The sequence below is a fragment of the Taudactylus pleione genome, unplaced genomic scaffold (assembly GCF_031769625.1).
Source record: "Taudactylus pleione unplaced genomic scaffold, aTauple2 ptg000087l, whole genome shotgun sequence".
In the NCBI taxonomy this organism is placed as follows: Eukaryota; Metazoa; Chordata; class Amphibia; order Anura; family Myobatrachidae; genus Taudactylus; species Taudactylus pleione.
In genome coordinates, this window is record NW_028284489.1 from 4218986 (window position 1) to 4243042 (window position 24057).

Consider the following 24057-nt stretch of genomic DNA (forward strand, 5'->3'; position numbering starts at 1 on the left):
AAAAAGGTAAGGTTAGGATTAGGCACTAGAGGGAGGGTTAGGATTAGGGGAGAAATACTCTCCCAAACACCAAATGATAGGTGGTCTGATCTGGAAATTACAGTCACATGACCGCCGGGACCTAGAAGACGCCGCAAGAGCTGCTGCAGCCATTGGGAGCAGGTAACTCACCGGTGGGCTACCAGGGCCGGTATGTTGAAATTCTAACATGTTGATACTTCAACACTGTCTATATGATGAATGTCAATATCGAAATTATGACTAGTCGACATATCATACTAGACCCTTCTTTGGTACATTTTGGTATTTTTAATGTAGTTGAAGTGACTGCTAAGAAAGGTACTGTATGCAATGCTGTCCGCGGGAGGAAAAGAGACATCACATACTTACTCAAACCATAAAAGATACATTTCTTAGACAAGGGTAAGCCAAAAGTACAATACTATTAATGGAAATAAATGTGGTCATTTTGCAAATGACTGTTATTTTCCACACAAGGGAAATAAAACGTAATCTCATAGAGAGTTAATATACCGTTATCAGTCTGACTAATAGCAGAAGGAATAAAAACAAAGAGCGCAACTGGTCTAAGTAAAATGTTACCTATTCTGGCATAGACATAAAGGATACTGATAGCTGCGTGCATTTGCCACATATCAAGCTGGGGCAATATGAAATTAATGAAGCGTTTTCAATTGATTCTAGAGCGTCAGGTAATCTGACTGGACAGCTAGGACTGCTCAGGTATTATGTTTCAATGCATAATCAGTCTGTGCTGATGGCAGATTGAATTTAAAAAGTAACAGTGGGAGTAGGTACAATACAATTCAAGCCATATGAGATAGTGACTCTGATTACAAAAGATGAATTGGATGTGTGGCTGCTGGCAACCTGAAATCTTTTTCCAAGCTAACAGATACAAGATGGTGTCATTTTAAATATGATTCATTTACATTTGAAAGCTATGAGGAAATTTTGTTTTATGCTTCAAAGGCTTGTGGTATTTGTACCTGCATATCAATGTGAATAAAGTGATGGAATAAAACTCTGGCATGATAAATGATTATACCCTGAATGGAAGAGTTATCCTGTCATGATCAAAGTACAAATCATACAAACTCAAGTATAAGAAACATAGGGTTAATGTATCAAGCAGTGATGACCAGCAGTGTTTTTGCTGAAAAAGGGGCTATTTCCACTTTTCCATGAAGTATTAAAAGATGCCGTTGGTGTCTCTTAATAATGCTGTCACCATAGCCAGCTATGGATGGTGTTGGGTTACTTACATGTCCCACTGACACCTCCAGATGGCCTCGTACATGCACAGTGACATCACTCGGGTAACATTTCTGTAATAAGATATCCTCTATCAGTGCGGCATGCAGCAATGCATGCAGATGAGTGGCATAATAATACATCTCTCCCACACTGCTCACTGCTTTATGGTGCCTTTAGGGGTCCCAAATTCATATGTAATTATATTAAGAGATCAATGTTACGTATTAATTATGGGGCAATGAAAATTAATAAATCTATTAATCACAGGGTAACATGTATTATGTTATGGTACTATAAATGGTAAAACAATAAGTGCTGCCCCTCTCACAAATATATTATAAGTGAACAAATAACACTGCTCTCTTAATATAATTATCATTTAAATTGTCCACCCTAATATGTTCAAAAAATATTATATTACCCCTAAAAGATTATTATTAATTGTATTTGCACTCTAAATCAATATATAATGATTGGTCTTATAATAAGTGTATTGTGCCTCCTTGTGTGCTGGTTGTCAGATACCTCTAACAGTGCAGTGTGAGCCACCTCATCCCTCACAAACACCTCATTTTTATAGCAATTATATAGGTGGGTATATCAATTAAATGAAGATGAGACTTGGTCTAATAATTAGGACTTTATCATTGGGAATGACCAAGGTAAGGTAATGAGTTTTCATGTGTTGTGTAATAATGCATCACACAGAATACAGCACTGCAGGGGATAGACATTTTAGTCTAGAAAGATTAGATATGAGAATAAAGCACCTGGAGCAGATGGCACACATGTCAGTACTCTGAGAGCTTAGCTCAGTTATTTCTAAACCATTATTTTTATGTGATTCCTATATTAAACAAGAGATTGAGATCTCTGTCTGGTAACGATAGACCAGTTAGTTTAACTATAGTGAGGAAGATGTTTGAGGGATTATTAAAAAATTTATTTTTTAGTTACGTGCATCTGACATTCATCAGATTTTTTGTGGTCCCCACTCCCCAATACCTTTTGAAGCCATCAATGCCTCTTATGGTCCCACACTGATCTCTTCTCCTCTTACCTCTTAGCCTGGTTGAAAAATCCTGAATATAAAGATCACTTAAGTCACTGTAAACTAAAAAATGCTTTTTAAATAGAGATGAGTGGTTTGGATTCCGAGAAAACCGACAGAGATGACTATTGGGTTGCTGAGAAGAACTTAACAATATATGGCTCCTCCCACCAAAATCTGAGCTGATAACGAGGCCAAATACAATTTCCTGGAAAAAGCGAGTGGACATTCAAACTTGGAGGCCTGGCCCCTCTGCGGATGAATGAATATATCAATTTTGGGGCTTTCCCCTCCACTTACTAATAATAATACATTTTTCCTACTCCAATTTTCCCTAACTTTTTGATTCTGTTTTTAAAGCATTTTGGTTTAATAGAAACACTTTTTTATATATGCTTTTACATCCCTTTCTCCTGATCTTTTTTAGGTTGAGTGAACCATAATACACCATAGTTTCTACATTTCATGTTTACCATACCAACCAATTATGAAAAGACTATTTATGGGTACTCATATTTATTCTTCAATTATCCAATATAATTAATATCTTCATCTTTATTGTGATTATTGTCACCTTGTTTTTTATTTTTACTTTTTCACTATACCATGTCACATTGCGGTTTTCTCATGGCTTAAGTATTGTTGCACTTCTAGACGATTAATCACACGTAGACACGACATTGTATTAATTATTTTCACACCCAAATCATACACTTAAGAGTCAAGCACACAGATGTTCACTAGGTAGGTTTTGATATCCTAAAAATATTTTTTTCAACTCACTGGCACTATTCCACTATAACTACACTATATACTTTTTCCTCATTATATTAATTCAAGATTAATTCACCTTATTACTCTCCATTTTAACATTATCCATTATTATTTGAGATGATTACATATATAGGGACACCTACATTTATTACACTATTCACAGATATTAAATGTATACCTTACAAACATTGGCATTAATTTGAGTAAGCGGTCAACACTCACCTTACTTCAGCATAAGATTTTAAATTTTCAGATGTTATTTACCATTCACTTCTGTTTAGTCCCCAACTTTGGGCGTAATATGTTTTGACTTTGCCAGGTGTGTACTAGCATACAAAAAGAACTGACATTTGAAATTTCTCACCAAGATACTTTTTACTTTTTCTTTTTTTTAATTTGCTGTCCAATTTATTGGAGCTCGTTCACCTTACTGGGAATGAGACCCTTTACAACACTAGCACAATATACAAAAGATCATATATAATTTCATTTAGGAGTGTTCTGCCTATTTATGATATTGATGTGGGCTAAAGGAGCATTGTGTGCTGATTATATCAAATATAAAATAAAAAATAAAAGTATCAGTATTATATTATGGTGTTAATGAACTGTTTTGTCTCAGTGGATACAATTAATTATAGGCAATTATTGACATTTATGTCATTAAGGAATTGTGATGTCCGATTTCGTAATATATCTACTAGGGGGATAAACACATTTTTCTGAATGAGACTCTACTTTCGATTTTCTAAACATGACAACAGTCCTTTTCCCTGGCATTTCCCTGTTTTGTTCCAACTTAATCTATACATAAACAACAGCCTACACTCATCTCTCTGCCCGGTTCTCTAAGCCTATAAAATAATTGTCTGACATACAGTAACTGCCAATCTTTCATTGTGGACATCCTTTGGCTTAACAGAGAGCAGTCATAGGATTGGCGAGGAATACTGCCAATCAACCAGCATAAGATGCGGATAATCTAGACACCCGTATTTATAGACCACTGTGAACCAGGGAAAGCCAGGGCTACTCTGTGACCAAGCAACCAGCAAAACGTATGTCAGAGACTCCAGACGGGCCATGTGGGGCACACACGTGACCCGAGTTAGCTAACCTCTCTTCCAACATAGCCGGACACTCTTGGAACACATGTGGGAGATGCTGCGGCACCCCAAAAGCTAACTGATCTGCAGGAATAAGCGGCTATTTCAACTGATATAGTTGTAATATTTTAACACTCTAGGCTCTATTTATTAACATTATTTTTACTAAACTAAAGTGAAAAAGGGTGTTTTCACACACTTTTCACATTATTTTAGTATCACTTATAGTCATTACAGGGCAATTGGAGTAGAATTCGTAAAATTCTACTCCAACCCCTAAGTATCACTTATTTTTAGTAATCAGATCACATTTCCCATAATTGTAATGTGAAATGCGATCCGTGTGCAAGTTACTAAAAATAAATTGTGATAAAATACTGGGGAAAGCCCTGTGATAATAACGCCACCTGGAGGTGGCGTTATCCAGGGTCTCCCCCAGTTACCGGACTCCTGCTCCGCTCTGACTGGGAGAGCAGAGCCTGGAGCCAATCCCAGTGATCAGCTGTGTGGTCTAAACAGACCACACGCTGATACACTGTAAAAAAAAAGTAAAAAAACTCCCAAAAAGTAAATAAACCCCCAAACTTACCTGACTCCAGGGACTGGATTTCGAGGCTCTGGTGATGTCCTTTCTCCGGTCAGCTGGTCTCCCATGCTGCACTGCGGCCCGGTCGTCACCTGACAGGGTGCCAGTACAGGATGGGATGTCAGCTGACCGGAGGACATGGAGGACATCACCGGAGCCCGGATCATGCAGGTAAGTGTAATTAAGGGAGAGGTGGAGTCGTGGGGGGGAGGGGGAGTCGATGGGGGTCCGCAATCATGGGAAGCGGGGCTTGGCGACAGGGGTGGGGCTTAGCGCCGGGGCAGTAGCAGCGGCGGCCAGTCGGCGCATGCGCGGGGCACTAGTCACGGTATTTTTTTGTGAAAATACCGTGACTATTGTGCGGAGGGGATTTGCAGGGACAGAGCTTTCTCGCAAGCTCTGTCCCTGCAAGGGATTTGTAGTAAATCCCTGTTATATTGCCTGAATTCGCAATGCAAATTCAGTCGGTAATAACAGACTACAATCTGCATTACCAATGCGGATTGCAGTAAATAGAGCCCTCTATTATTTCATATTCTCCACATGGTTAAATCGCCCCAGGGAGGTATGGCCTGTTTTGCTCTGCAATACTATAAGCAACAGTGCTACCGGCCACGGACCCGACACTAGATACCTCTCTGTTTCTTTCTTCCATTACTACAGGGACCCCTCTGACTCTAATTCACCGCCCTATATCTCTGGCAAGACGGGGAGAAACTTATCAATATCCTTTGGGAGTATATATCTTTATTATTAGAGCAATGTACGCAAATTAATTAATGGCTAGGCTATTACAAGAGATAGATATGATTTTGGAAATGTGAATACCAACTGGAGGCCACTTTCTTTATATTAAAAAAAATTCTTGAAATTATTTTTGACTATTTTACGCTTGGTACCTGCTTACAACACAATGGGGAGATGAAATATATGGGGAAATAAGATTCATGATAAAACTCTCCCCAGCATCTGAGAACATCGGTTTTGGAAGGAAGGGAATGGTTAGCTGAGACAAATTATAACAGCGTAAGCTGCAGATTGTTTCATATGCATCATTTTTCATAAAACAGCGTCAGCTGTAAATTGTTCATATAATTACTGCAAATATCTCGCTTTGGTAACAAACTGTCTATATTCCAATTAATTGTTGATCCAATGGGATTCCGAATTTCCTGCTGAAAAGAGACATTAAAACAAATATTCTGTGTTATCTTAAACTATTGAACGACTCTCTGATGACCACTACTGATGTCGGTGGCCTGTCCTGAAATGTGGATACATGATGAACCCAGATGAATTGTGTATTTTTTGATAATCACCTGTGATGCATATCCATCTTTGACTTATCTTGTATGTTTATCACTATGAAGTTTTTTATGGTTTTTATATGAAGGGACACATTTCGATTTCATTCTTTCCTGCCTAATAAGTGTCTAAAAACACTTATTGAATGCTCACAGGAGCATAGATGCATCCTATAAGTAGTTTATTTGTAACAAATGCGAGACATCAGTCATAATCAGCGTTCTATTATGCATGAGTGTCTTTTATTGTTTGTGTGTCGTTTATTATTTTTAGTAACCATATAGGCTAATTTTATGAGTATACTATACTGATCTATTTCTTGTTTGTTGCTATTTCTAGTTTAAATGTGCCCCCAAAAAGAGTACATGTTTCCTTTTCTTCTATGTGGATATTCTTTAAGAGTGGATGTGACAATCATCAGATCTTTGTAAGCTTGCGAGCAGGGCCTTCCTACCTATATATCTGTCTGTTATTACCCAGTTTTGTTCTATCAATGTTTACAATTATAAAGCGCAACGGAATATGCTGCGCTATATAAGAAACTGTTAATAAATAAATAAATCTTTTGTAGTCCCCAATAACTTTTGAGGCCATCAATACCTTAGGGTCCCACACTGATCTCTTCTCTTACCTCAGCCTGGTTGAAATGCTGAATATAAAGATCACTTAAATTACTGTAAACTAAAAACATGCATTTTAAATAGAGATGAGTGGTTTGGATTCAGAGAAAACCGACAGTACAGACTATTGGGTTACTGAATAGAACTTTAAAAATATATGGCTCCTCCAACCCAAAATCTGATCTGATAACGAGGCCAAATACAATTTCCTGGAAAATTTCACTTTTTGCCATTTTAGTTTACATTAGACAGCATGGGGTAAATTTACTAAGAATCGTGTCTGGCTGTGTTTAAACACACTGGACAATGCTTAGATTCGCATTCGTTTTTGTGGTCAAAATCACGGATTTACTAAGAATCGAGTTTTCCAGTCTAGTGATACTGATTGTTTTGTAGCGTGTGCGACCAAAATCACAGATTTACTAAGAAATGTGTTTTCCTGTCTATGTTGATCTGATGGTGATACTGACCGTGTTGTATTGTGTGCGAGTTCTGTCGTATTGGCTCCTTCTCAATAAACTCTATTAAGCACTGCATTGATCGCGGCGCTGCAAATCTTTTTTATGTCTTTTTTTTTCCGGCAAGGGGGCGTGGCCACACCTCCCGAGATTAGGGCACGCCCCCTATTACCGGGGCCCGCCTTGGCTCTTGGCGGCCCTGGCTGTGTTTGAAAAATGACAGTTGGGAGCTGAGTGGCTGGCACCTTATCACTTTTCACTGTCTCCTAACACTGCTTAGTAAATAGACCCTGCACTCCGAATATGATAAACCTTTATTAACCATTCACGCACACAAGAAATGCGTTGCCGCATTGAAAAAGGAATGGTCAGAGGTAAGACTATACATGAAGTATTGCAACCTAAACAGTGTAAGTAATACAGGTACTATAAGTTTATGAAATGTCCATACTTTTTCATGCTCTATGCTTCTGTGATTTTATTCATTAACAAATTTGTTGTGTTGTATTTCGCAGACGTGCTCTATTTACTTTCTTGAACCTGTAAAACCAACCCCCACCCCCGAATTGTTTTATAATAATTTCTACAGTTACAGGTTTTGTTTTATTTATAAATTTTTTCAACATATTACCTGTGGGATTACAAATGTACTAAACTATGTTAATAAGTCTCAGTTTAAACAACAATATACGTATAGCAGGCACCTACAGGAAATGTGTACATTTTTCACTTATATAAGGCATACATTTCTCACGCACAGTATATAGTTAGCTATAGGGTTTCCTTCAGGTCCATTTATAGCCATTTCCAGAAAACCTGTGTATCTTGTGCAGTAAATGGTGTTCGATACCCAAAATTAGACCCCCACGAGTGCTGATAATCTGGCGGCAGTTAGTGCCCCCTTTCCCTTTCTAGCAACACTCTAGAACAGAGGGCCTGATTCAGAGCCGGACGCTCTGACAGAGCGCTCGCTCTGAATCAGGGCCGGCCTTCTGTGTTTTTAGAGCGGCCTCCAGGCCGCTCGCATAGCTGTGGGTGAGCACCCACAGCTATAGCGAGTGGCCAGGAAGATGGTCGCGATGGTCAAGACCATCGGGCTTGCGACGAGACCCTTGTGATGTCAGTGGGGCCGGCCCCAGACGGTAGGCGTTCCCATGGGAACGCCTCCGTCTGGCCAGCCACGCCCCCAGCCTGCCCACCAAAGGGGGCGTGCTGTCACTCAACATCGACAGCATGCCCCATTTGGTACGAGACCCGGAGGGACGGCTTGCCCGTCGCTATCCGGGTCTCGCGCATGCGCATGACGGAGCCGGCTCACAGAAAAACTTCACTTCTTAAAATATTGGTAGATTTATTATTAGATTTATTACAACATAAAATATAACATTGACACTAAAACAATGTAGCAATAACATTAACAACTTTGTGACCGTCATACAATAACGAGAGCATTTTTATGACCAGCAAAAAGTAGCTACTTATAGCATCTGTGTGATTGCCATACACTACAAAGAGCATTTTTGTAGATGAACAATAGATACTGAGAAAATGTTAGTGATGCCCATGCAATACCAAGAGAATTTTTGTGACCACCATACTGAGAGCATTTTGAGATTGGCAATAAAAAGATTAAGGGGCCTATTCATCAACACTAAAATAACGTTTTTAAGGACATTTTCCTTAATTAACGTTATTTTAGTATTCATTTAACACAGGAGATATAACTGATATCTCCTTGCTAAGTCCCCCTGCGTTAATTTCTACACTCCCCATACATTAGTATGAGGATATGGAAATGATGGTATTCATCAAATTCCAAAAATTATGTATTTTTGGAATTTGATGGAGTTACTATTCACCACTGTAGGCAGTGCCGCGCATGCGCTGGTTTTACAGATGTAACAGCGTATGCGCAGCACTGATTCCAGCTGCGGTAATGCAGTGTAGTGAGGGAAAACTATCTATTTCCCAAAAAGCTGTCATCGCAAAAATTACAGCTTTTTCGGAATAGATATATATGGAGAGGAGGAATGATGAATTCCTCCTGTAATTAGGTAGAACTCCATGCGAGTTCTAAACCGAATTACCTCCAGAGAATTTTTAGGTATGATGAATAGGCCCTTTAATCATTAATCTTATCTATATTACATTAACATCTTTACCCTCATAATAAAACCCACATAGCTTACCTTTATACTTATCAACTTTTGTGAACTGTGACAATCCCATCCACCACATAAGCCCCCCAGCTCCACTTACCTGTTGCTGATCTTCTCACCACTGTCACCCTCACACTGTTGTTGTCACTTGCAACTTCAGGAAGCAGCTCCCAAGCTGCTGGTGAGAAGGAAGAACCACTGGGGAGGAGGTGGGAGAAGTCGCCTGCACAGCTGACTGGGCTCCCTCTTTTGTGGTGGAAGGTGCAAGCCACCACCTTCTCTGTCCTTGTTTAGATGCTCCTGCATTCACCATGGACAAGGGGGGCAGTGTCTATGTTTAAATGGGTGGGGATCTCATTTATTGCAGGAAAATAAGGGGGAGTGCAGGGTCAAGGCTCCCGCTCAACATTGACTTCATTACAGCACATGACTCATCACTCATATGACTGTCAGTGACGTGGCCAGCCTGACCCAGATCAGGAAGGGGCAAAGTGTAGGCAGAGGTAGCGGTGGCTGCAGCTTGTAATATATGTGGCCGCTGCCAATATCTTGTAAATGAAGGAAAGCGATATCTGTCATTTGTGTTGTTGGCAGACGCAGTGGGGCCCCCACAGGAGCCAGCACCCTAGGCAGCTGCCTAAAGCTGCCTAATGGTAGCATTGGCCCTGCCTCCTTGTTACATCCTGCATCCAAGTCTACATTTTTTGGCGGTCGCCCGTCTGTGACTTTGTGCAAATGCAGCTACAAAGCCCTTCCTTGGTGCACATCCCTGTATCTGAAAGTGCAAGGACTAAGATGCCGACTCACAGCATCCATAAATGCTGAAATACTGATTGGTGCATCTTAGATGCCCGCAAGGGTTGCACCATCAAAACTTGCACCTGCCCGATGGTTGGTGCAATTTCTTCTTCTCTGAGAATGGCCTCCTATGTCAGTGGTTGAGGGTAGCAGTACATAACTGCTTTTAGAGAAAAACCCATGACACACCCATAAAAAACAGACCTTCTATGTGTGTCTACTAAAACACCGCCCTATCACCGCCCAGGAACACCCAATACATTTTTAAGACATTTCTGAGACTGTGCATCTCTCATGAGCCTCATTCAAAATGTCTGCTCTGTGCGCACGCTATCTGGATGCATGCACAATGCATCTTAGATGCATGTGTAGAAAAATAAACACTGCATCCGAAATCGGCAGTGCGTGCAATTCAGAGTCTGTCCCAATTTACACCCATCAGCATTTAACATGAAAACCACCTGATTAATATTCTATAGGTCCACCTTGTACCACCAAAATAGCTTTGATCCGTCGAGGCATGGACACATCTGAAGGTGTCCTGTGGTATCTGGGACCAAGACATTAGCAGCAGATCCTTTAAGTCCTGTAACTTGTGAGGTGGGGCTTCCATGGCTCGGACTTTCTAGCACATCCCACAGTTGCTTGATCAGATTGAGATTTGGGGAATTTGAAGTCAACACCTTGAACTCTTTGACATGTACCTCAAACCATTCCTGAACAATTTTTGTAGTGTGGCATTATTCTGCCGAATGCCATCCTGGAATACCGCTGCAATGTAGGGGTGTACTTGGTCTGCAGCAATGTTTAGGTAGGTTTTACGTGTCAAAGGAACATTCACATGGATGCCAAGGCCCAAGGTTTCCCAGCAAAACATTGCCCAGAGCATCATACTGCCTCCACCAGCCTGCCATCTTCCCATAGTGCATCTCTTCCTCAGGTAAATGATGCACCCGGCTATCGACGTGATGTAAAAGAAAACCTGATTCATCAGACCAAGCCACTTTCCATTGCTCCATGGTCCAGTTCTGATGCGCACATGTCCATTGTAGGCAGTTTTGGTGGTGGACAGGGGTCTGCATGGGCACTTTGACTAGTCTATGATGTACTGTGTTTCCTGACAACTTTTTATCATAGCCAGCATTAACTTGTTCACCAATTTGTGCTACAGTTGTTCTTCTGTGGTATAGGACCAGACGGGCTAGCCTTCAATTTGCTACATGATCAATGAGCCTTTGGTGCCTATGATCCTGTCACCTTTTCACTAATTGTTTTCTCTTGGGCCACTTTTGGAAGGTACTAACCACTGCAAACTGAACTTCCCACGATTTTGAGATGCTCTGACTTGGCCATCTAGCCAACACAATTTGACCCTTGTAAGTTGCTCAGATCATTATGCTGGCCCATATGCCTCCCCTTGACAGGTGCCATTGTAACAAGATAATCAGTCTTAAGCTGCATACACATGGTACGATCTGTACCACCAACGACTTGAAAGATATCTTTCAGTGAAGTCATCCTACCACATCTCTGAATAGGCAAAGTTGACAATATCGTGCAAGTTGGCCTGCATGTACCGACAATCATAGATATCGTTATTGTTCATGCGGGAACGCGCACAGCTGGTCGTTCACTGCATAAAAATTAACAATATGAACGGTATATCGTTGAACGATATCGTTATCATTCATATCGTTCCGTGTGTACGCACCATTATTCTTTTTACTTGTCAGCGGTTTTAATGTTATGGCTGACCGGTGTATATTTAAGAAAGTTAAACTTGAACAAAATGAATTAATTTAACTGGATAAATTAGTAATTGCTTACCTTAGTTGAAATCCTCAATCCAGTATCAGGTTATGTGGTAGATTAAGTTAAATAACACAAGTGAAGCATAACCACTCTCTTGGGGTTTATTTTCTTCCTACTCTATATTTAATATATACATTTTTGGGGAATGGCATTTTAATCCCTGATGTAAATAAACTAGTTAACAACAGCAGCACAATGACATCACAAACACAAAATACTTGTTTACATGCTATACCATTCTATGCTTTGCAGTATAGAATAAACCCCACTATGTGCATCTCTAGGACTTGTGAGATTACACCATTAACGGCAAAGCATCAAACTGAGCCTAACGCAAAACAATTTGCTAAATCTCTGTCACTTTTGTACATGCATATGATTGAGAACTAAATATGTCTTATGGACTTAAATAGCACCAGTAGATTTTTTTTCACAGAGTAGGTTTGCATGAGTAATGTTGTATAAGAAATGTTTCAATACTTGTGGTTTACAGCATACATACTGTCCCACACTCAAATGTAGGAGAAAACATCCTATTTTCAATGTTTTTTACTTTACACAAAGATTGGCTCACATTCTGGAGATCAAAAAACAAAGGCTCTTTGTGCATGTGGGGCAGCAGGCGTCTCACTCAGTGGTGTCATTTTCAAACATCTATTGTGATTTCTTACTGAATCACTCAGCGTTCAAGTGGCTCTTAGTTTCCCGCAATGTCCCAATGAATTGATCAGTGATTCAGTAAACGATCGGTAAGTACCCTTTGAATTCATCACTCCAGTGTCACTGTTCTGGTGCATTTTAGGGAGATGCATACAGTATAATTGAATGCTATAATTAAACATGTGACAACATGATACACTATTGACAGAGTTGGCCAGTCTCAATATAAATGTTTATGTATTTATTAATTTATAAAGTTCTCAGAAGGGCATTTGTCTAGAGGTCTTACAATTCAGAAAATACATTATTAATGGTGATACGTTCTAAAGAAGGTTTACATATCTATTTTACTGATATTAGTAATACTGTATATTGTTTATGTGTAATTGCTTGATTTATATAGTACCATAATAGGTATCCATAGCATTATAGAAACTGTTTGTAAACGAATAGATTAATAGGGGTAAATTTGCTAAAGTGAGAATTTTTAGAAGTGAGTTTTAAAAGTGATGTTGCCCATAGCAACCAATCAGATTCTACTTAACACTTAACTAGCACCTTCTAGAAGATAATAGCTAGAATCTGACTGGTTGCTATGGACAACATCACTTTTAAAACTCACTTCTAAAAACTCTCACTTTAGTAAATTTACCCCCTAGAGTTTATAATAAGTGAAAAATGAGCTTGCAATTCATAAGATTAGTTTTTAATTTAGTTGTATAACATTTTGTTAATACTATTTGAAACATGAACATGTATTAATCATTGTCTTCAAGCAAGAAAAGGGTTGAATACTACAGATAAGTGACTTTATTATATTTTATGTGCACCAACACCTATGGTACCCACTGACAGATCGAGCTTGCAACAATATCATAGTGTACTGTGTTATTCTATGCTGTATTATTGAGAGTGAAATAGTTTGTGGCTGTGGTCATTGTTGTACAAAGAGGTTTAGGTGGAATAGGACAAAATCCTATTAGTGGAGTAATTACAATATTGCTAGTAATTTTGTTAATATAGAGGTTATATTGTGGTTTCTAGAGTCAAGAGATTGATTGGAGTGAATTATATATCAATTACTGCAGATATTTTTAGATTAACGGTACTATTTCTTCTATTTTGTATCTTTGTCCATATTCTTCTATTTTACCTTTTCTATTGTATATTATCGTTATTCGTTAGTGCTGAAAATAGTGTCTGTATTATTTTGTGAATATTTATGTCAGAAATTCATGTTTTGCATTCGTTATCGATTTTCTCAATTGTGATCTCCAATATTACTATATATTGATCCTTACCGATCTTTTCATGTTTTGTTCTTTGTCTACTCTTTTACTGTATGTCATATTTCTTGTTGATATCCTGTTTCCATCTCTTTTTATTCATGGCTTTACTCAAAGGCTTGTACCAAAGGGGGATATTACATGTGCATATCTGCGTATTTTATGATTAGCACCTAAAAATATGGAACTATTAGGAATGACATTTTAAATTGGAGCCCAGAATTTGTTATTTGTTTTGGAACCCAATGCATAGGTGCAAAATGTCCCTACTAATTGCCTTGGATAGTGCCAGGTTTTGGAGAGAAGTCCCTGGTTTTTCGTTCCTTGAAATGTCCCAGTAACAGAATGCTATAATTTCCCTTATTCTGTATATCAGCTACAGTTTTTAGTACCTATTCTCTTTCTAGAGCATTTTAAGTCAATATAATTTTCAATAAAGACAATTATACAAAATATGAAAAAAATAACATAACCACATTCAGTAAACATGGGAATTACAGTACAGCACTGTCCGTGTATCTGCATCACATATGAAGAGAATAGAAAAAGCTTCTGCCCAGCATCAAATTGTCCCTGGAAATTATTTTAAAATGTTGATGACTCTGCAAATGATGACTTAATCCAGCTCCAGGTAGTGGCATATAGTCAGCTTTATTGTTTATATTATCTATCTTGGGCACCAGCAGAGTTAAAAAAATGTTTTAGTGAAAACATATTTTTGTATTTTGATCAGTTCACTAATAGTATTCCTGGAACTATTAGATCAAATTCTTTTCCCTATGTAAGTAATCCAACATGGGTTGTTATACATAATGCATTAACCAAGACATTTACAAAAATGTCCTCTTGAAATCAACTACCCTATAAGCTTTTCTTACAGAATTTGTACCCTTACTTTGTAGCCTTGATGAGCAACAAAGGATTTTGAAATGGCAGAAAGCATGAGCTGTGTCGCCTGACAATATCTCGTTTATTGCAAGTTATGCGATGGCTTTAACTGGGACTGTGATCCTGAGAAACATGGATTTCACATTGTAAAACAAGACGTCTTACCAGTAAGCCAGGTACTTTTTTAGACAAAAATGTTCCACACATTGCCATTGGGTAGACAGCCCTATATAAATAATGTATTTTAAACACAGCTATTCAGATTTTAATTGTGCAAAGTAAATAAAGGCCAGCAACACCATAACAAGCTGGCCGAATGCCTTGTGCTGGCCCCACCCCCTGAGAATATATACAGTATATATGACATTAATAGTTAGTAAAACGCTGTTTTGAGGTACTGTAGGTATTATCTTAAAACAGCAATACACTATAATGTTTGCATTTACATTTAAAAAAAAGTTTAGTACTGACAGCTCCATAGCGAAACATTTTATTTTAGTGCCCTTGGTAAGCGTGAGCACCAGCTGAACTATGGGGGTGCATAGAAGGATAAATACTCTCTGTATGGAGAGTACATTCTTATAATCTGTGCTAATGCTCAGACTGCAAACCACACTAGGACAATATTACAAATCAGGGGATGTAATTTAAGAAAAGCTGCTTATAAAGAGGCATATGGTGGGGACTGATGGAACATAAGAAGCATGTGGAAGGGTCTTATGGCACATGAGAGGCATGTGGAGGGGTATGTTGGCATATAAGTGCCATGTGGAGAGGTCTGATGGCACATAAGGGACATGTTGGGGGGGTCTGATGACCCATAAGGGGCATGTGGAAAGGATTGTAGCACAAAAGGTGTATATGGTGGGATCTGGTGACACATAAGGGGTATCTGGAGGGGTCTGATGGCACATAATGGGCACATGGAGATGTCTGAAGGCACATAAGGGGCATGTGGAGGGGACTGATAGCACAACAGTGGCATGGAGTGGGGTCAGGTGGCACCTGGAAAGGACTGATGGCATAAACTGGGCATGTGGGGAGGTCTCAGAGGCATTCAAGTGTGGTATTCTGCTTCCCAGGTTTTTGCTTGTTCAGACCTTAATATTATCAGAATTAGTTGGCTTATCATGTGCATTACACATATTTCTGCAATAAGCTTTAGTGGGAGATTTTTCAAAACCTCTAAATTGGACAAGGGGGGGGGGGGGTTTTGTCCTTGGTAACAGATCAAATTGGATCAAGTCATAGAATGTATAGGTACAAGATAAATGACAGCTAGAATCTGATTGGTTGCTATGGGGAACACCTTCACATATCCTCTTTAGAAGTTAAATAAATCTACCCTAAGTGAGTGTTGTTGTAACTAACATGTACAGTGGTCATACAATGAGTAAGTCTGTCTGGTGCTAATTTTGTATACTGTATTCATGTATCTTTATGAATAAATATATGATTCATTATTATATACAAGTTGCTGAAGAAATGTTGAAGTATCACCTCATTGTCGTCCTCCTCCTCCTCCTCCTCGTATAACCAACCATACATACTGATGAAATGTAGTAAGGAAATAAAATATACTGTAAGCTTAAGGAAAAAGGATGCAGACAATAAAGAAGGTAGAGGGGTAATGATCATTTGAACATATAAGCTAGAGCAAGAGGGTAATGCTCCCGTGTTTGTCAGGATCGTGTTTTCCGATGATGTATTTGATCTTTCCTGCCCATGTTTAATCCCCTTGTAAGGACAGTGGCCCTCATTCAGAAGCGGTCGCAAGAAGTGATCGTTCTCTCTGAATGAGGGCGGTCTCTTCCTTTTTTTTTAGTGCGGCCTACTGGTCGCTAGCTAAGCTGTGGGTTACCACCCACAGCTTAGCCACCGACCAGGTTGATGGTTGCGATGGTGAACACCATCGCGACCATCGTGGCTTGTGACGAGACCCTAAGGTTGGGTCTCGGCAACCGCAAGCCCCAGGGAGCTTCCTGCTCTGATCGAGCAGGAAACTTCCCACTGACATCACTGATGATGTCAGTGCGGCCGCCCACAAAGCGGTAGGTGTTCCTTAAGGAACGCCTCAGTTTTGGAAACCACCGCCCCGGCCTGCCTACAAAACGGGGAGAGCTGTCGATCAACATCGACAGCCGCCCCTTTTGCAGAGAGCTCTGGAGCGAGAGAGTTTCTCTCTGGCTCCGGGGCTTGCGCGCGTGCAGTGCGGCCACTGTGCGTGTGCAGCGCTAACCATCGACCCAGTTGCGAGTGCATTGGCGCTTGCGACCAGGTCTGAATGAGACCCAGTATTTATGCCAGGAGGTAGGTGAGTATAGGATTTTTTTTACAAGTAACCCATTGGATTTTTACATGGAGAAGTAGGAGGAAAGTATGTGTGAGTGTGGTGGGTGTGTAATAAAATTGTCAAATATACAATGTGTGTGTGTCATGTGTTTTTTAAAAAATTTTTTTAAAGTGGGAGTATGGGTCCCGGCCGCCTGCTGGCACTTGTAGTTCCACAAGTGCCAAAGGACACGCACGCTGTCACCTGCAGTTCCACTTAAAAAAAAAATTGTTTAATTCTATTTTCAACACTATTACCCCTGCACCTGCTGCCCGGGGTGCGGGGTAGAGCCCCGGGCTTCAGCTTAAGCCTAGGGTGCACCAGAGAGAGGAGACCCCTGTATTGGAGGGTTCCATCTCCCCTGAGATCCCTGGCTTAGGCTGACTAGCATGGGGTGATAGTGCTTTGGTCGGGAGACCCAGTGAAAGGGTCCCTTGGCTGTGGCATTACACCCCGACTGGATTTGAGCCCAGTGCTGGTTCTTAAAATAGTGGGGAACCCTACTCATTTTTTTCCCCATATTTTAAGAACCAGGACTGGGTCAGGAGCCCGGGGCTGGTTATGCTTTTGGGGGGAGTACCCCATGTAATTTTTTAAAAAACATTTAAGCATTTCATTCACACTAGCAAAGCAGAAACATACACAGATCACACTGAACTGTGTATGTTACTGCTAGACACTCTGCTGAGGAGGGGGTCTATTTGAAACTTCTATTTGGACATTGAGTTTGCTATATTACACCTGTGATTATAATCACAATTTTTGGTAAATTCCCGTGTTGTATTCCTGTCTAGGGAAAGTACTGCCGTGTTGAGATGATGGTGTATTAATTTCTATTTGTATTTTTGGCCGCATTTTTACTGTGGTTTCTGAACTGTAGTCCTGAAGTCACCAGGATTGGTTTCACAGCTAACAAGGCAGAGTATATATATATATATATATATATATATATATATAATATACAGGGGCGGATTGGCCGTTATATTCATCGGGATAAATCCCGGTGGGCCGATTGGTCAGTGGGGCTGTTTGTGATCTGTGGCCCCGCCCCCCCCCCGAATCACGTCACAGGCTGTCCCTGTGTTTGCATGACAGGCAGCCCGTCACAGCTAGTAAAGCGGCCAGCCAGCCAGCCTCTCTCATGTGAGGCTTTCCTTTTAGTCCCCACCCACCCAGGGAAGGTGCTGCTGCTGCTTCATCGCAGACAACAAGCACCACAGAGGAGAAGCTGGTCCGTGGCCAGCGTCAGGTAAGTGAGTCACGGAGGAGGAGGGGAGGGCCACCATGCCTGCCTGCCAGCCCCGATTGTCTCCTCTCCACTCTGTCCCCTCCACAGGTTGTGAATTTAAACTGTAACTTCACAGCCTGGGGAGGGGCCAGAGTGAAGAGGAAACAATCGGGGCTGGCTGCCTGGGAGACTCAGGGACCTGGTTAGTACAACTAGAGGGGAAGCCACTAGCCAGGAGAGGAGACAATCGGGGCTGGTGGGGAGGGGAGGTCTTTTACATAGTTCCAGCCCCGACAGACTGTCTCAGCACATTGTTGGACAGCTGCCAGGATCTGCTCTGTCTCACAGCCAGCCCTCCTCTCCACTGCTCTGTGCTGTGTGTGACCAGAGAGAGGAGTCCAGAAAGGTGAGTAAGGAAAGGGGGGGAGGGGCGGGGGGTTGGGTTGTTGTGTATATCATGAAGGCTGTGTGCTTTATGAATGCATATTAAATAAGTCTGTGTGTTGTGTGTCTGGTGTCTGTGTCAGTAAGTGTTGTGAGTACTGTCTGTGTCAGTAAGTGTTGTAAGTACTGTCTGTCAGTAAGTGGTGTCTGTGTCAGTAAGTGGTGTCTGTGTCAGTAAGTGGTGTAAGTACTGTCTGTGTCAGTAAGTGCTGTCTGTGTCAGTAAGTGGTGTAAGTACTGTCTGTCAGTAAGTGTTGTCTGTGCCAGTAAGTTGTATCTGTCAGTAAGGGGTAGATGTCAGTAATTGTGTCTGTGTCAGTAAGTGTCTTTATCTTTGTCAGAAAGTGGTATCTGTCAGTAAGGGCACTGTGTGTGTGTATCTGTGTGCGGCTATGGGTGTTGTGTGTGTGTGTGTGGCTATGGGTGTCGTGTGTGTGTGTGGCTATGGGTGTCGTGTGTGTGTGCGTGTGCGGCTATGGGGGCTCTGTGTGTGTGCGGCTATAATGGCAATGTGTGTGTGGGCGGCTATAATGACAGTGTCTGTGTATAAAATTGCATGCAGCTGAGGGAGTGGGGTCCCAAAGTGATATCTTGCTTAGGGCCTGATGAGGTCTAAATCTGCCTCTGCATGGGGGGCAGGGGGCTATTCTGTACTAGTCTGGGGGGTGGGAGAATGATTATCTGTCTGTGAGTGGGGGGGGTTATTCTGTACTAAGGGGACATGTTCTGTCTGAGGGGGAGGGGCAGTTTTGGGGATGTAGTTAATGTCCCGACGATCAGGATGCTGGCTGCCGAAATTCTGGCACCGGAATCCCAATCACCGGTGCTGGAATCCCGACATGACTGGGGATGCAGATGCTGGAATCCCGGCAGCTGGCATCCAAATCGTAAGGACACCGGGACAAAGTAAGTATCATCCGTGGTGGGGGGGAGGGTTAGGGTTGGGCTGCAAGCAGGGGGGTCTAGGTTCAGGCACCAACAGGGGGAGGTTAGGGTTAGGCACTAAGGGGGAGGGTTAGGCACTAAGGGGGAGGGTTAGTTTTAGGCACTTACCGGGAGGGTTAGGGTGCGGGGTAGGGAGAGTTTGTATTAGGGTACAAAAAACAAGGGTTAGGGGGTAAATAGGACAGGGGAACAGTACTCACCATTCCCCTGTCGGGATTTGAAACAACGGGATGCTGCTGTCAGTGTACTGACAGCCGGCACCCCATCCATTGGTATTTCATACTGATTCCCTATTTTGTGCTAAGGGAGATGATCTGGGGGAGGGGGGGGATCTGCTGTACTAGGGAGAGATGAGCTGTCTGTGGGGATCATCTGCTGTACTAGGGGGAGATGATCTGTCTGTGGGGGGAACGATCTGCTGTACTAGGGGGAGATGATATGTCTGTGGGGGAGGGTGATATTGTTTGCTAAGGGACGATCTGTCTGGGGAGTGGGGATATTCTGTGCTAAGGGAACATGACATGAGAGAAAGGGGGCCTATTCTGCGCTATGGCAGGAGGACGTCACTGGGGAGACACAGTATAATGGCACTGGGGTGATGCAGATTGTACCAAATGAGAAAATATATTTTATTAAGATACAATTGTTTGATATGTGAAACTCCCATTTTGTCCTGCCCCAAAACTTCTGTTACTATGTATTCTGGTTGCATGTTGATGACATTGGCTTTATTCCTACGCAAACTGGCGGCTTCCGGACCATGTGATCCCCTGCATGAATAATGATTACCGACTCAAGACACTGCCTGTCCAGGTAGCAGGGCCGAAACTAGGATATCCGTCACCCGGTGCAAGGCAGCAATCTTGTGCCCCCTCCCTTCCTGTACCTGGATTTTGTCCTTGCTCCTTCATAAGGCAGTGCACTACTCAGATGTCCCTGGTATAGTGACTTACATTATTCCACACACCATAATGCCCATTACGCATTATGCCACACACTGTAATGCCTATTATCACAGTGCCACTTACATATTTGCCAGACACCATTTTATATTCCACAGTAAGGCTTCTAATTACTTTAAAATTACCTGCTCGTTGCCAGGGGGTTTATGCTCATTGCCAGGGGTTACATGCTTGTTGCCATGGGGTTTCATGCTCGTTGCCATGGGGGTTTCATGCTCGTTGCCATGGGGGTTTCATGCTTGTTGTCAGGGGATTTATGCTCGTTGTCAGGGGTGCCATGCTCGTTGGCAGGGGTTACATGCTCATTGCCATGGGGTTACATGCTCGTTGCCATGGGGTTTTATTCTCGTTGCCAGGGGTTTTCATGCTCATTGCCAGGGGATTTATGCTCGTAACCAGGGGTGCCATGCTCATTGCCAGAGGTTTCATGCTCATTTCCAGTGGGGTTTATGCTCATTTCCAGTGGGGTTTATGCTCATTTCCAGGGGGGTTTATGCTCGTTTCCAGGAGGGTTTCTGCTCATTGCCAGGGGATTTCACGGTAGAAGATGCAGCTTTCAGGATCTTCTCCCGGCAGCGCCAGCATTCCCGGCACTTCCGGGAATGCTGTGTGCATTGCACTCTGCTAACAGACACTAGAGGTCCAGTAGGACCTCTAGCATCTGTCTCTTCCTTGGCGCATAGAATCTGCTGAAAATGGCCATCCAAAAATGGCCACCGCCAAGGAGGAGACAGACACTAGAGGTCCAGTTAGGACCTCTAGCATTTTTTTCCTCTTTGGCGGTGGCCATTTTCAGATGGCCGGCGAATGGCTGTCAGCTTTTATCACCTCCCCCCCCACAATCCCGACCCGGTGCACGTGCACCTCTAGCCCCCCCTAGTTGCGGCCCTGCAGGTAGGATCAATTTCTCCAGAGGTTCCCTGCTGCAGAGAAATCATACAGGTAAGAAAATGCACATTCACATGCTCGCTGTGCTTAGGACTGGGGGCATGGCTTTCAGCTCCTGGAGCGGTGGGCATGCCCCCAGCATGATAAAATGGGCGGAGTGGCTTGCGAGCATGGCATTTTACATTAGGACACACCCCTTGCAGCTAAGCCCCACCCACTTTTTTGCCCGCGCCTACGGCGCACGCACATGGGGCCTCTTCCACAGTTTTTTCCAGGGCCACTTTAATTTCCCAATCCGCCTCTCTATGTATATATATATATATATCTATATAAATCATTATGGAACATATTTCTCAAGCTCTCATGTGTTTTCATTTTTAAGAAATTCTGTAAGGATTCAGCATAGAATATACAGCCATTATCCGATCAAACTTTTTTACTGCATCGTAATACTGTACATAGTCATAAAAATAATGAGCTATCTTTTTACCCACAAATCTTTTAAATGAAGTATATTTGGTAAAATTTATACTTTTCAGGCAGCTAGACTATCATGGTTAATTTATGTATTCACAAATTGAGTTACTACTTCCAGTAATACCAGAAGATATTTTCTGAAATGCCTTAATTAGAGCATATTGGAGCATTTTGATGAACCTTGAATCAACTAATGCTGGGTCGACTATTGAGCTGTCCATCAAGTGATTCATTCTGGACACATTGATTGCCATTGTCCCTGCCTCCAGACTAGTGACTGTGACTACATACTGGAAATTACTTGAACTATGTTTCACACTTCAATAGTCCGGGCTTTGGCTATAGTAAATTCATTTGGGGAAGATGATTCAACCATTGAAATGATTGATCCAAATTTTAGAACAGTACTAGATTTATCTAATGAAAAGGAATTTGACATCTCTTCGTTATTAAAGTGGAATATTTGGTCAGCAAAAGTCACAGACCAAAATGACTATATGATCAGTGATGTGCTTACCAACAGATGAATGCAGTAGTGCCTATTACTAAGTACAGTAAATTGAGTTACTGCATACTGTACATGAAAAAAAAAACATTTTAACAATAGCATATTGGATATCTCAAAGTCCATTTTTTTATTTTTACTAACAGCATTCCAATATCATAAATGCTAGTGTACTGTATGTTATAGTGGTATAGAAATAATAGTGATTGTTATTTCACTTTTCTGAGAATCAGCGAGCATAGACAAGTCTGTCATAGGCTATGGGTGTCAGTCATACACATTCAAAATGTTCACAGCGCTAAATCCATTTTTTAAATGATTAGTAAGTTATAACAGCATTTATTGCTCAGTAAGATGGCTGGGAAAGGGATTGAAATGCTGTTTAGCCGCCGGTTCAAATCCCGACAGTGGATGCCCGACAGGATCAAGATCCTGACGGGGCAGGTAAGTTATGTCTTATCAGCGGGGGCCATGTTGCCAAATACAGTATGGGCCCCATTGTCATGCGGTCGCTCCCGGCATCAGCAAATGTGTACACACTTGCTGATGCTGGCATCCAGCCGGGTCCCATTGCTAACAAGGTCGGTACACAATGAACACCTTCTGAAGAAACTGGGAGGAAAATATCTGGAGAAATGCGTCAAGGACTTAGGGGCCCATTTATCAAAGTGCATTTGAGGTAAATTCCCCGAAAACACCTGTTTTCGGGGGTTTACCTCAAATACTTAGTATCCCCCGGATGTATGAAGGAGGGACCGAAGCAGGTATCTCCGATACCTGCTGCGATCCCTCCATTGCCGCCGGCAGCCGCCTCCCCCATTGGTTTCTATGGGGGATGCGATACTGCCAAATGTATCAATATCGGGAATGCGAAACATTCCCGATATTGACCCCAGCAGCTAACGCCATCTGAAGTAAGCATTAGCCGCTGTGTCCTATGGGCACTTTCCCGCATTTCAGCCGGCGGAGGGATCTTCCAGATCCCTCCGCCGGCAATGGGCGCCGCTCATGTGCAGTCCGCGGGACTGCGCATGCGCAGCAGCCCGGAATGCGCTCTGGCCACATCGCAGGGACTGGCTCTTTTTGGAGCCCGTCTCCCTGCATGTGCCGGGTCATACATTCGGCCGGTATGATCGCATTTTGCAATGCGATCATGGGCGGTACTGCATGCCCTGATCGCATTGCAAAATGCGATCCTTAATAAATGGGCCCCTAAGGATTTCTCTGATAGCTTAAATCTATTGTTCCCCTTATGCCTGTTTCACTGCCTCATCTTGCCTCGTCTTTCTTTTATATTGTATAGTGTGTACCCAACTTAACATAGCAGTATTAAAGTTTTCAATCAGAGATGCTAAAATAGAATAGAAACCCACTTGCCTTTACCTGGGATGGTTCTGGACCATCCAGCATGGAAGGTGTCCAGGTCCACTTGCACTGTTTATGACAAACTCACCTTCCTTCAAAAGGAAAGACTCCACAACTACCTGTGGCCATT

General features: G+C 42.0%; 1 protein-coding gene across 3 annotated transcripts in view; it reads left to right on the forward strand.

Moving 5' to 3' along the window:
* The window catches only part of CRLF1 (cytokine receptor like factor 1), a 217563-nt gene that overhangs the window by 14427 nt on the left and 179079 nt on the right, over window positions 1–24057 (forward strand). Inside the window, exons 1-2 of one of the 3 annotated variants that reach the window (XM_088468998.1) lie at window positions 12626–12696; window positions 14796–14957. The exons of 1 other annotated variant lie outside the window; for it this stretch is intronic. The gene's annotated coding sequence lies outside the window, so the exon portion shown is untranslated. Of the gene's footprint in view, window positions 1–12625; window positions 12697–14795; window positions 14958–24057 lie in introns of those variants that run through there. One more of the 3 variants, XM_088468997.1, reaches the window with a different exon arrangement.